This window comes from Rattus norvegicus, chromosome X (genome assembly GCF_036323735.1).
Source record: "Rattus norvegicus strain BN/NHsdMcwi chromosome X, GRCr8, whole genome shotgun sequence".
In the NCBI taxonomy this organism is placed as follows: Eukaryota; Metazoa; Chordata; class Mammalia; order Rodentia; family Muridae; genus Rattus; species Rattus norvegicus.
The window spans coordinates 14,950,358-14,963,822 of record NC_086039.1 but is presented as its reverse complement, the minus strand read 5'-3'; the positions used below and the strand labels follow the sequence as shown (position 1 = coordinate 14,963,822).

General features: G+C 39.4%; 1 protein-coding gene and 1 pseudogene across 1 annotated transcript in view; one reads left to right on the top strand and one right to left on the bottom strand.

The window, feature by feature from the left end:
* The window catches only part of Tspan7 (tetraspanin 7), a 97,301-nt gene that overhangs the window by 14,805 nt on the left and 69,031 nt on the right, over positions 1-13,465 (top strand). The window lies entirely within an intron of this gene.
* Positions 10,181-13,465, bottom strand: part of LOC103690795 (elongation factor 1-gamma pseudogene) — a 36,603-nt pseudogene continuing 33,318 nt past the window's right edge.

Genomic DNA, 13,465 nt, shown 5'->3' with positions numbered 1-13,465 from the left:
TTCTTCAAAATAAAGAAAAATGTCAGTTCCTTTTGGGCATTAATTTTCTTGCTATATTATAACTAAAATACTCATGAAATAATATGATAATTGTCTATCAACCTGCTGTATCAGATCTTATTATGCTATTTTGCCTTAAGCAATCAGTTTTTAAAGAAATATGAAAATTTTACACTTGGTGCCCTATCTTGTCCTCTCTGTCTTAAATATAGTTCATGAGTTGAGTCTATTTTTTACATATTTAATCATATATGTATATCCATAATTACTTTTTTATTGGATATTTTTATTTACATTCAAATGTTATTCCCTTTCCCAGTTTCCCGTCCATGAGCTTCCTATCTCATCCCCTTCCCCTTCTTCTATAAGGGTGTTCCCCCTCCCTAACCACCCCTCCTTCCCACCTCCCTGACTCCCTGCCCTGACATTCCCCTGCACTGGGGGATCCAGCCTTGGCAGGACCAAGGTCTTTTCCTCCCATTGTTACCCAAGGCCATCTTCTGCTAAACATGCAGCTGGAGCCATGGGTCTGTCCATGGGTACTCTTTGGGTAGTGGTTTAGTCCCTGGGAGCTCTGGTTGGTTGGTATCATTATTCTTATAGGGTTGCAAGCACCTTCAGTTCCTTCAAACCTTTCTTTAATTCCTCCAATGGGGACTCCGTTCTCAGTTGAATGGTTTGCTGCTAGCATTCACCTCTGTATTTTTCATGCTCTGGCTGAGCCTTTCAGGAGACAGCTATATCAGGCTCCTGTCAGCATGCACTTCTTGGCTTCATCAATATTGTCTAGTTTTGGTGGCTGTATGTATATAGGCTGGATCCCCAGGTGGGGCAGGCTCTGAATGGCCATTCCTTCAGTCTCTGCTCCAAACTTTGTCTCCATATTCCCTCAAATGAATATTTTTGTTCCCCCTTTTAAGAAGAACTGAAGCATCTATGCTTTGATCATCCTTCTTGAGTTTTATGTGGTCTGTGGATTGTATCTTGGGTAATCCGAACTTTGGGCTAATATCCACTTATCAGTGAATGCATTCCATTTTTTTGTGATTGGGTTACCTCACTCAGGATGATATTTTCTAGTTCCATACATTAGTTTATAACCATAATTACTATACAGCATTATTTTTATATATTTTAAAGTCCACATGAGCAAATCATTCTAAGCATATTTTCTTGAATCTTAGCATTTTGGTTTAACATATTCTGCAGTGTTTCCCTGCTGATAAATGAGGCTCAACCTTAGGGATTTACATGCTGTGTCCCATGAGCCAAATCTATAGACACCTCTTTTTGGAAACAAGCTTCATGTATTGTCAATGGCTGCTTTCATGCTGTGACAGCTGTCACAGAAGACTGTTGTGGAGAAGGGTGAAGAATACCTTAGCCCGTTCTACTTCAATAATGTGACCTGTGGCTGAGATGAAGAACCCAGCCAAGTTGACACAAGGCAGATTAACAAGAAAATATATACATATTGTGTTGAGTTTACATATATGCTGGGACTGCCACAAGAGAGCAATGATCTGAAGACATGGCCAAAGCAGAAAGCTTTTAGACTATTAAAACAAATACCAGTAAATACTGGAATTGGTGATGGGACAAGGGGATCTTGGAAGGGGACAGTGAATTCTAGTTATGGCATTAGGAGACATATAGAGGGTTAAAAGGGATATAAGGGTTATTTGACTAGATTTATTTGTATGAGTCCGTTGTGGCATTGTTTCCCAGTGATTGTGTGTTATTTCTCATTCTGGTTTAGGAATCTTTATGGTTTGCTACCTGTACAAAGAAGCCAGCCAGATAGTTCTTCTGAAGTTAGTTTCTCAGATGTTTCTAGGTTGGAATGATCAATAACCAGAGAGCATCTTTGGGATGGAATGGTCTTAACTCCTTTACTATGTGCCGTTGAAAACTTAGGAGTATTTACTATCTCTCCTTTTACAGAAATCTGTGAATCCCTAATTCATTCTTTGTGTGATATGTTGTTGCCCATTCATTTTTGTTCCCTTTATCATGGCCTTTCATGGCTTAATTATAAAAAGTAAATTTTTGATGAAAGTTTACACACACACACACACACACACACACACACACACACACACACACACACGTGTACACTGTATATCTCCTTACTGTGTATGTATGTTCGTGGGTCTCCAATATAGCATTTTGAGCATTAACATTAATCAATTCAACTACTATATAACATTTTGATCCTACTTTCTCCCAAATAGTAAATTCCAAATAGACTACCCTGTTAGCTTCTAGTATTTTATTTGGCAGTTTGGAAGGAGACGGCACTTTCTTCTTGCTTAGATTATTTTTGTCTCCAAGTGTACTTTTATGACTTGAAGGGAGAAAAGACCATGTTGCCCATTTGGGTCAAACAAGAGGACCATGACTGCTGGCAGCAACAAGGAAGTACCTTGTTTCAGTTCACTGGCTTAGATCAAAGTGATATTGCTATGAACCCATACTGCTACTGTATGATTATTGAGTGTTTAGTAAAGTCAAGGATAAGACTGACCATTTCACATATGTTATCTCGTTTACTCCTCATACCAACTTGCTGAGGCAGTAATTACTGTTCCCCATTTTGAGAAGAGTCCCCTGAGGTCGAGAGTGTGGCCCCAGTCATTTCTGAAATGGGGTTTCAATGTAGACCTCTTCACCCCTCTCTGGCCCAGTGTCCTGTTTCTCCAGGTAAAGGTCTGGAGATTATCAGAGGTTACTGTGTGAATCCTTTCTTAGTCACCAATATTCTTGCCTGCATCCTTGGCTCCTATGAGCTAGCAAAAATTGCCTGTACAAGAAAGAAGTCTTCCAAGTTCCAGAATGATCCAAGTTTATGCTTCTAGGGGTTCTGATTATTTTGGTTTATAGTTTTGGAAATATTCCCATTATTTTCTGTCCTTATAGCTCCAAGCTTCAGTTTTCCTAGTAAGAATAACAATACTTTGCAGACTGGAGATACAGACTAAGGGACCCTAGTAGGAGGTACACTCTTCTTGTCAACAACTGATCAACTGCTTTTCTTTCAAAAGTCTGAGTCTATAATGAACCTTCCTTTTTTTCCTTTTTAATTCATGGCTGACATATGTTTGATCAGACATCAAAAGTCCTGACAATTTCCACGGAATAGATGATAGTCTCACTGTCATTTAAGATAAAATTATCTTATGCCTTAAAGATTCTAAATTGGGGGCTGGGGATTTAGCTCAGTGGTAGAGCGCTTGCCTAGGAAGCGCAAGGCCCTGAGTTCGGTCCCCAGCTCCGAAAAAAAAGAACCAAAAAAAAAAAGATTCTAAATTGTTGCCCCAAAGCACATGAATATTATTTATCCCACTGCTATAAAATATAGTCAACACATGAATTTGATTCCTATGGCAACAAGCCCCAGACCACTTGAACAGCCAGAAGCCAAAGAAGTAAAAACTGCTAGAGATGCAACTTTTCCTCCTGTCTTTACCCCAAAGAGTGTAAAAGGCAGTGGGAACTGTCAGGCGTTTTTCTTTGGCTCTGACACTAGCTAAGCTAAGCGGTTAGCTAATCCACACATGGACACACAGATAAGGCTCATTTGCACAGCTGCCAACTCAGGCTTTGCCAGTTGATGTGATCTTGTTTCCACTCTGTATCTGCTTTTAGGGGGAAAAGAAATCTGACCATTCCTGATTTCTGTAAATAGTGACAGGAATGCTTGCCTGTATAAATTAGCTGTGTTATCTCTGATGAGAAGAGTCTAAGGCACTGGAGAACACTGGAGAAAGTGTAGTTTGAAAACAGAAATTTCCCAATGCTGCTAAATTCCAGTTTCAAAAAATGACATTTGTACATAGACATTGCTATATTTTGCTTATAAGACTGGTTCTATAATGGCAGCAGATATTATAATATATCTATATATTACACATGTATACCCATACACATGGGCATATATATATATATATATATATATATATATATATATATATATCTTGCTCTTGGACCATCACAGCAATTCGTTTTCCCTACCCCAAACCCCATCATTTAACTCCTGTTGTGATTTTTATTTGAAACAAGCAATTTGTTTTTTAAAGCCAAATTGAAAGAGCAAACAGCCATTATAAAACCTATAAAACCAAGTTCAAATATTTTTGCCCACTGATAAAACATTAGTATCCCCACACAGCACCCCCCCCTCCTATTTTTAGCTTCCATTCCTTTCACTGTCCCCAGTCCTCTGGTTACTAAATATTACTAGTCTTCAAGATTTTATTCAGTGGTCCTGGTCCTTAGGAAGCCATTTGTAGCTTTTTGCTGCCACTGTGGAACCAGTCTCTGTTTTTGAACTTTGCCTAGTTACTATATTCCACTTGTTGTATAGTAACCATTTGTTTGCTTACCTGTCAGCTTTCCTCATTTATTCTCTGCTTTCATGCAGGAGAGAATATTTTATGCTCGGAATATTGAGGGCCTGTTAAATGCTAAGTGCTGGGATTCAGCGGGACCAAATGAACAAGATGATCTGTTGAGAAGGGAGGAAATCGACAATAAACAAGAAAAGAAAAAATAGCATTTCAAGCAGTGATAAGTGCCCAGAGGGCATAGTTCAAGAAGTGATGGTATAGGGCCCTGCGTAATAGATATGTCACAAAAGGTCTCTAAGGAGGTGGCATTTAAGTTGAGACCAGAGGGATATGGAGGCTGAGAATGTATATTTAGATGGTTCAGAAGCCAGTGTGTTTTCTGTTATTTGCTACCCATTGTTAAGCTGATTACTCCAGTTATCTGAGCTGAAGCAAGTAATTTAGAAGTCAATTTATTGTTTGATTGCTATTATTTGACTCCTATTGAAAGCAGGGCCAGATTTGCCCTCCTGAAGATGAATTCTTGTAACAGGAGAAAGCAAAGCACAGCACGTGAACCTGATTTCTGGTAATTCGTATCCTTCTTTGTAATGACAAAAAAACATTTTGACGTGAAATAGAGTTGTCACTCAATGATTGTTGACGGCTCCTGGCTTTCAGTTGTGTATCTGGTCCACATGGAGGCTTATGTACACAATGTTAAGTCTCTCAAATCCTCCTTGCCTGTTTGCCATCTGAAATTGTCTATTAAATATCAGTTCAGGCTTTCATTAGCCAAAACCCATTGTCAATTGAATCTCTTTCATATATTGATTTTTTTTAATACGACCAGCTCCAGAGTTAATCTGTCATGTGACACCAATCAAATTGTTTTGAAATTATGAACTTGGGCACTCCTACATGAAAAGCACCTCATGATATTGACCACCAAGTCACTTCCAATTCTCTTGTGGCCTTCGTTTTCATACCTCCCTTATAGTGTACTTAAAAGGCATCCTGAAGGCACAGAATTCCATTGTTCCCAGTTAGTGCTGCTCAGGGAGAGATTTGGATGTGGTGAAATGATTGGGTATCTTGTTTTGTGCCTTAGTTGAAGTCTTTTGTTTTGTGGGACAAATATAAAATATTTATATTAAAAATCAAGTAATAATGTAGTAAAATTATTGTCACTTCCAGAAGCCATCTAAGTCACTGTGATACAGCCTTTCTTTCCTCTACCTGGTGCTCTAGGAAATTCTATGGAGATGTTTTACTTTCTTCTTGACTTTATCTGGAATTGGCTCTTCTGTAATCAGAAGGCATGGAAGAATGTTAATTTTTTTATAATGTGCAAAAATACACCAAAAAGAAAGGAAGAACCGAGGAGGATTCGAGAAAGAAAAAGCAAAAGCAAAACCCCCTCGATTTTGAAAGTAATATAGATTGGGGAGAATCACAGTTCTTCACATGTTCTGGCTAAACTGCTCAATATTTTTCCAGCCTAGCAGATGCATGATAGTACTGTAGTTTCTGTTGTGTGTCTTCATGGTTCATAATGAAGAAGTATATTTTCATATTTATGTTATCCATTCTTATATCCATTTGGGTCTGAATTTCATTTTTCCGCTCAGAAACATCTTATTTTGTCCTGGCCATTATGAGTTGAAAGATTTTTTTCCAATAAGAAGTTATGTTTTTAAGAAAGGATCTTTGAACCGGTCGTGGAGGCACACAGCTTTGATCAGGGCTTGAACGAAAGGAGCATCCATCATCTGGCTCTGCTCATTTGCTTGGTGCTGAGCCCCATTATCCAGACTGTCAGCCTGTACATTTCTCTTTTAGTCCTAAAAGTACCACGTGCGATACCTTCTAGAATGCTGCGATCTGCACAGTGGTACAGAAACCGATCATTGGATTACAAAGGTTGCTCTCATTATTTAGTCACTATGTTGTGCCTCAGAAAGCATTTTGTTGCCTTGTCTCCCTTTACAGAATTGGGAGTTGTAGAATCATTGATACGCAGCAATGCTTGAATACTTTTGGCTTTGTCTTGTGGGGAGGTTATTTTCTGGAATTTTTTTCTACATGCAAAGTCATGTAAGCATTTGTTTCTTTAAGGCTAGTATATCATACAAAAATAAAAGGATCAGATTAGCTATTCACACAGAGTCTATTATCACAAGAGACCTTATTTACTAGGCCATTTTGTAAATGTTAAGAGTATTGGGGATTTTTCTTAATTAGACTGAATGTTGAAATTAGAGGTTACAAATGTAAAAAGCCAATTTCTCAAAAGTAATTTATTAAAAGTCTAATGTGGCTCATCACTCCCTCATTGGTGTAGGGATAAGATCAATCCCTTTGGACTGGAGAAATGGCTCAGTGGTTAAGAGCACTGACTGCTCTTCCTGTGGTCCTGAGTTCAAATCCCAGCATCCACATGGTGGCTCACAACCATCTGTAATGAGATCTGATGCCTTCTTCTGGTGTGTCTGAAGACAGCTACACTGTACTCATATATAATAAATAAATAAATCTTAAAAAAAAGATCAATCCCTTGAACTCCCCTGTGTTCTCTTGGCACAAATGACCCATCTATGAAGCTACTTGGTAGTCAGTGACAGTGACTGATGGTTATAAAATTCATCACATAAGCTTTGTGACAGCTTTGGGAAAAGTGTACTTGAGGTGTCTCCAGCCTTGGGTATTCACATTAGCTAGAGAAGATTACATAGATTGCCTGTATTTGAAGGTGTCCCAAATGACTGTCAAGCCATCATCAGTATTCCATTATTGCCCTGTCTCTGAAATTGTGACCTTTTAACTTGGCCTTTAGCAGATTTTACATAATGTACCTTGCAATGGGTGTCTAGTCCATGGGATCTTGGAGAGGTGTTAGTTATGTTGCCATTCCACTCTCATAGTCATTTGGCAGTGTCCAGAAAGAGTTTTGGTGGTCAGAATTGATGGAGGAATGTATGAATCGCATGTAGTGAGTACAAACTAGGAATGCTATGAATATATGAATAGTATATTCACAGTAGCCATAACTCTTATGCTAAGTGTTAAGAGTTAAGTTACTAGCCTTATATTGGCAATGCTAATGATAAAACTAAAAAGCTCCAGCTTCAATAAATTTATCTCTTCCATTTTGTTTCTTTCAAGATGTTATTTCCATGTTTTATGAGTTATCAGTTCATATTCGTGTTCTATGGGACCTTAATTAATTTTTCCCAATCAGCTTTGTTTTGGGTTCCCATTGTATTTTCTAGAGCCAAATACTTTTCCTAAAAGTATAAATTAGGACTATATGTGGAACAAAATCAGAGAATATAATTTTCTCCTATAGAATAATTTCCAGAATGTTGACTTTAGGGGAGATAGAATTTGATAGGTAGTCATAGCAGCTTGTTGTCTATGGCGAAGCACATGGAAGCTCATACTTACATAGCTGAACTAGTCCCTTATAGTGAGAGGTCCCCCCTTGGCCACTAATTACCATAAATATAATTTGGGGGGGTGTAGTTTCAGATGAATCTTGAAATGATAAATGACTCTTCTTGCTTGGCAGATATCTCATCCCCTTTAAGTCCTTCTAGTCAATATGAAATTTGCATTCCTAATTCTGGAGTGAGCTGGCGAATGGTGCTGGCAGGTATTCTCAATTCATGGCTCTTCTGGTAGTGCTGTAATGAGAACGCACCAGTTCTCACTGGATGGCAGAGAGTGGAGTGCCTAGCAGAGCTTGAAACTGTCAGAGCTGTTTAACTACACGCTAACACTGTTACCTCTGGCTTGCAGCAATCATAGTAATGTTTCTGGTTGTATTTCGGGGCTTGTTGTAGGCCAACTGTCAACAGTGCTAAAATGATACACTGGGGGGGAAAAGAAGAATATACCCACAAGTTGAAAATGTTGTCCTTGCTGTTTTGCCCCTGTCTTGAACTTACCCAGCAGTCAAAAGCTGCTGGAGAAAGAAATCATACTTCAATAATCCTGCCAAATCCACTATGTAATCTTGGGATTATTTGTGTGGCTCTACATGGTAGCTTTAGTATTTCAGGACATTCCTGAATTAAATAGCCTTCTAACCTGACAAAAAATCATGTCTTGGCTTGTGGTAGCACACAGTGTTTCGAACAGTAAGAAAAGACTTTTGGGGAAGGAGCTGGAGAGATGGCTCAGTGGTTAAGAGCACTTGTTACTCTTTCAAAGGACCCAGATTCATTTTCCAGCAACAACATGGCCCTTAACGGGCATTTATATTTATTTACTTTAAGGGGAATCCAATACCATCTTCTGATCTTGTTGGGCACCAAACATGCCCATGGTATATATCAGATATACAAGAAAACACTTAAAGATGAAATTAAATTAACAAACTTAATCATTTAAAGAAAAGACTTTGGGGGAAAAATGTTTGCCTTAGTCCCCTTTTCCTGGGTCTCTGAGCACCAGGTATCATCCTTTTGTAGACAGTTGAGTTCTGAGAATGATCCCAGTTCTTCTACAGAGAAGACGAAGTGGGTACAAAATTCCATCCCTAACCAAGAAGCTATTTGTAGGTAGTAGCTGCCGAGATAGGGGAAATCAGTTTTCTTCAGTGAGCTAACACTGGTTATATCAGCCACACTCTAGGGTAGGCCTTATCCTCAGTAGTAGTTGTCCAGTACAAAATGGACTTCATGTTTTTGTGTATAATTTCTTTTGTCTTTGGGTTAGGAATGTATTTGGTTGGAGTTTGTTTATATGCTGTCTATCATGATGCTCTCACTCTCGATGGTGTTCAATTCTTTTTCAGATTGCATATACATTAAAGCCAACTATCCAGTGCTTTCTTGCACATTAATAATTTTTCCATTTCTCTTAGACTTTACAATGTAGATGCTATTTAAACTGAGTTGGATGGACAAGGGCATAAATATGCTGTAGTGTTTTAGATCACTTGAAAATTAATATTCATTAACCTCCATATAAAGCCCTATTTAAGGCATACTATTAAGGCATCATGACTACAAATTATGGTCTGCTTTAGATTCTACCTTATTCAAAATTTTTGTGATTTTTTTATTTTTTTATTTATTTTTTTGTGATTTTTTTTTCTCTACTGTATTCCTGGGGAAAATATTTGAGCACAATGTTGTTCTTTTAGATTTCGTGGGACTAAACTCCCTAAACCATGAATAAATTATCGACAGCCAGGATATGGCCATACCACCTTAAACACAACTGGGCTTGTGTAATCTTGGAAGGTACTCAAGGTCAGGTTTGCTGAGTAGTTGGGTGGGAGAATTTATATATCCATGTCTCCGAGAGTTGTTATTGAGTGAGTTTCCTATATCTGTCTTTGCCTCATAAACTGAGTTGTTAAGAATTTCCTATTCTATTATTTTCTGCATGTGATTTTCAGCGTTGTTATCCATTCTTCCTTAAATGATTAGTAGATTTCTCCAGTAAAGCTATTTAGGGTTTTCTTTGTAATAAAAATTATTAACTATAAATTTAACGGCTTTAATAGAGAAACTCTATCATCTACATTTTGGTCACTATGGTATGGTCATTTCTGTCTTTCAAGGAATTAGTTTATTTTATCTATAATAGGTTATTAGATTTATGAGCATAAATTATCGCGTAACACAAGATTAGGATTTTAACAACTGTACAATCTATAGTAAGTTGCTTTTCTTAGTCCTCAGATTGGTAATTTGTAAGAGGCAGATCAATTTTCTTGATCTTTCCAATAAACAAACATTTTTTGTGGGACTGAATTTTTTCAATGTTCAGTTTCCTTTAATGTCCCTCATCTCCCTTGAAGGGTAGGTGCAGGCAGCTAGGCGACTGGCAAGACATGTTCACTTGAAGATCTTGCTTTGATTGATGGCTTTGCCCACGTTCTGGAAGGCCCCCTCCCAGGAAAAGTACTCTCGAACCAGGGTCTGGGTCTCCTTGCTACCAGGATCCAGTTTCTGCCGTGTATACGACTCATAGTCCACCTGCCTATCTGGACTCAAGTGGAAAGGCAAGATCTTGGCCTCGGAAGAACCAAACGCCAGAAATGGAGCTGCTGTTGTTGGTTCCACAGAGGATAACACTAGAAAAGGCATTCTTTTGAGGCTGCAACTCATGAAGGTCTGAGTGAGCTCTTCATGGAAGCAGCACTCAGCATACCACAGGGACTAGCCATCCTCATCAAAGTGCTCCCAAAAATATGGCAGCGCCACAGAGAGGGTGTCCTCATTGGAGTAGTTACGCTTAAACTCACCCAACACAAAGGTACTCTTGGGGAGGTGAGCGAAAGTGTCCTTGGCCTTAGGCTCAGCAGCCAATGCCTGCTCACACTCGCCCATCTCTTCCTCAGGAGCTGGGACAGCTGCCTTTTTTTCCTCTGTCCCCTCAGCCTGGGGCTTATGTTTCTCTTGTCGTCCACCCTTTCTTTCCTTGGGGTACCCTTTTTGGGCTGGCTCTCTGCAAACTTCTTAGCATCAAACTGCGCCACCTTCTCACACAGCTTCACGTCCCCCAAGCTGGCCCTGCACTGGGACTGGTTAATGCAGGTAAGGAACCATCGGTTGGTTTTGCGGAAGGCCTGGCGAAAAGAAGGCTCTAAGACCTGTTTATAGAGGCACAACAGGGTACAGACAACTGTGATGTCAACCAGTGTCACCCGCTCACCCACCAGAAAAATCCATGTCTTTGAGTGTCCAGCAGCCCCAAGATTCACTTCACCTCCTCTTTTGTATTGTCAGTGACCTGTTTGTTGTGGCGCATGATGCCTAAGGCGGGGAACACCCAGGTGCTGGCTGGAGGGATGATGTCACTGTCAGCTAAGCTCACCCACTGCACCACCTGAGCTGCTGCCTCTGGCGTACTTCCTCGCAGCTCCTCGCTGCTTACATAATAGGTGATGGCATTACTCTCAAACACACGGAATCCGTCATCACCCTCGAATGCTGGAACCTTGCCAGCAGAAATTTTCAGAGAAATTCAGGGGTGCGGTTGGTGTGACCAAAGTGGAAGTGGAGTGGTGCGGAGAGCACGCGGACCTGAGCCCCGCTGCACTGAGAAGCAGTGAGAGCCTCGAAGGCCCTCCAGTTTTCAGGGTATGGGTACAGGGTCCCAGCCACCACGGTGATTCCACAGAAAAAAGGGGTGTTAAATTTTTTCTCGGGTTGGTGATTTAGCTCAGTGGTAGAGCGCTTGCCTAGCGAGCGCAAGGCCCTGGGTTCGGTCCCCAGCTCCGGGAAAGAAAAAAAAAAGAAATTTTTTCTCTCTATTGATTGTTGAGGTATGGTCTTTTGCTATGTATTGTAATATTCAAAACAAAAAAGCCCACAAAAATGGAAACTAAAATATACAAAGTGAAAGATGAGTAAAACCAAAAATTTCCCAAAGCAAAATGTGAAGAATGAAACAAAAACACCGTTGACATTTGTTTATGTTGGCCATCTCCTCCTAGACATGGGGCCTAGCCCTAAGTGTGGCTAATATATCTGTGTGCCACCATTGGAGGTGAGTAATTCTCCCATGGTGAATGAATATCAACTGAAGTTAGCTTCTTGGGTAGGGATGAGCGATTCTCCACTAACCCTGCCTGCTACGTGTGAGACCATGTGGCTTCAGCCTGTTCAGGCCCTGTGCGTACTGCTTTAATCCCTGTGAGTTCAGGTGTACAACCAGTCCTCTAGTGTCTAAAAGGCCCTGGTTCCTTAGTATCCTCTTACAACACCCGTTTTTGCCTCCTTTTACATCTAGATCCTTGAGCCCAAAGGGGAGGGATTTGTATAAACATTTTTTTAAAATATTAATTCAGTGGTGAGATACTGTTTATACATTTAGAAAAAATTAGTTCTTTTCTGCCCCCTTTGGCTTCTCAGAATCAGTGCAATGAAAAAAAAATGCGTGCCAAGAAGTACCATTCTTCTACCCCCAGTACTCCTTCCCATTCCCCTTCTCCCATTCCGTCCTGTCTTCTGTCTTAAAACAAATTTCTTTGGTTTCTGGATTATCCTTACTATATTGCTTATATTTCTTTCTTACATGACCTGCAGCATTCTACAGATTACTTCCTATTTTTTTAAAAATGTTTGACAAATAGAATATATATGTATTCAAAAGAGACAATTCCTTCCTTCCTGTCTGTGTAATAATTACCACAATCAAGTTAACACAAACGTGCACATGTTTGTTTGTGTATGGTGAGGACAGGTCAACTATATACTTTGCTATTTTCACTTAACAATTTATCCTGTAAATTATTTCATCGCTTCTAGAGAGAGACCTTCATCATATTTTTACTTGTATGTCTTTCCATCATGTAGCTGTATTATAATAGCTAATCTCCATTTTACGGGCAGTTTTGGTAGTTTATATTTTATATTTGTATTTTATAATTTCAATATTTCAGTATTTTATAATTTCAAATGAATTTTCAGTGAATGATCGTGTATAGCTATATTTTCATATTGGGGGTATTTTTGTAATGTAGATACTTTCGAAAACACGATTTCTTCTCTCTCTCTCTCTCTGTGTGTGTGGGTGTGTGTGTGTCTGTGTGTGTGTGTGTGTGTGTGTGAAACAGAAGAGACTGGGGGGTGGGAGGGGTAGGTGAGGTTGTCCACATAGACCAAAGAGTGCATCAGATTCCCCAGAGCTAGGGGCTAGGAATCCAAATCTGCTCCTTTGGAAGAGCAAATAGAGGCTCTTAACCACTGAGCCATCTCTCCAGCTCTCTGTGTAAAGTCTTAGCAGACTCCTGGGAGAAATAGCTCTTTATGTCCCATCCCTTGAATGCCTTTAAGAAATTTTTTATTTGTATCAGAAAACAGAAGGTGCCTCCCACAATTTTGGGCAAAGCAAAACGAAATTTGTATAAGCTATAAATAGGATTCTTGTAATATTCCTTCATATATCCAACATTGTTTCTCTGCGTATTCGATTTTTAAATTCTTTTTCTCTCCTTTTAATCATCACTTTCATATAATTCTCTTCCATTCTGGAATGTTCACAGTGATAGCTTGGGCTGAGCTTTGCTTACAGCCATCAACATTTTTGCTTCTTATCTTGTCAAAGTAAAACAAAATGTAACCCCAGAAAAGTTTACATTATTGAAACGTAGCTGAATGCAGCCTGTTTATTTT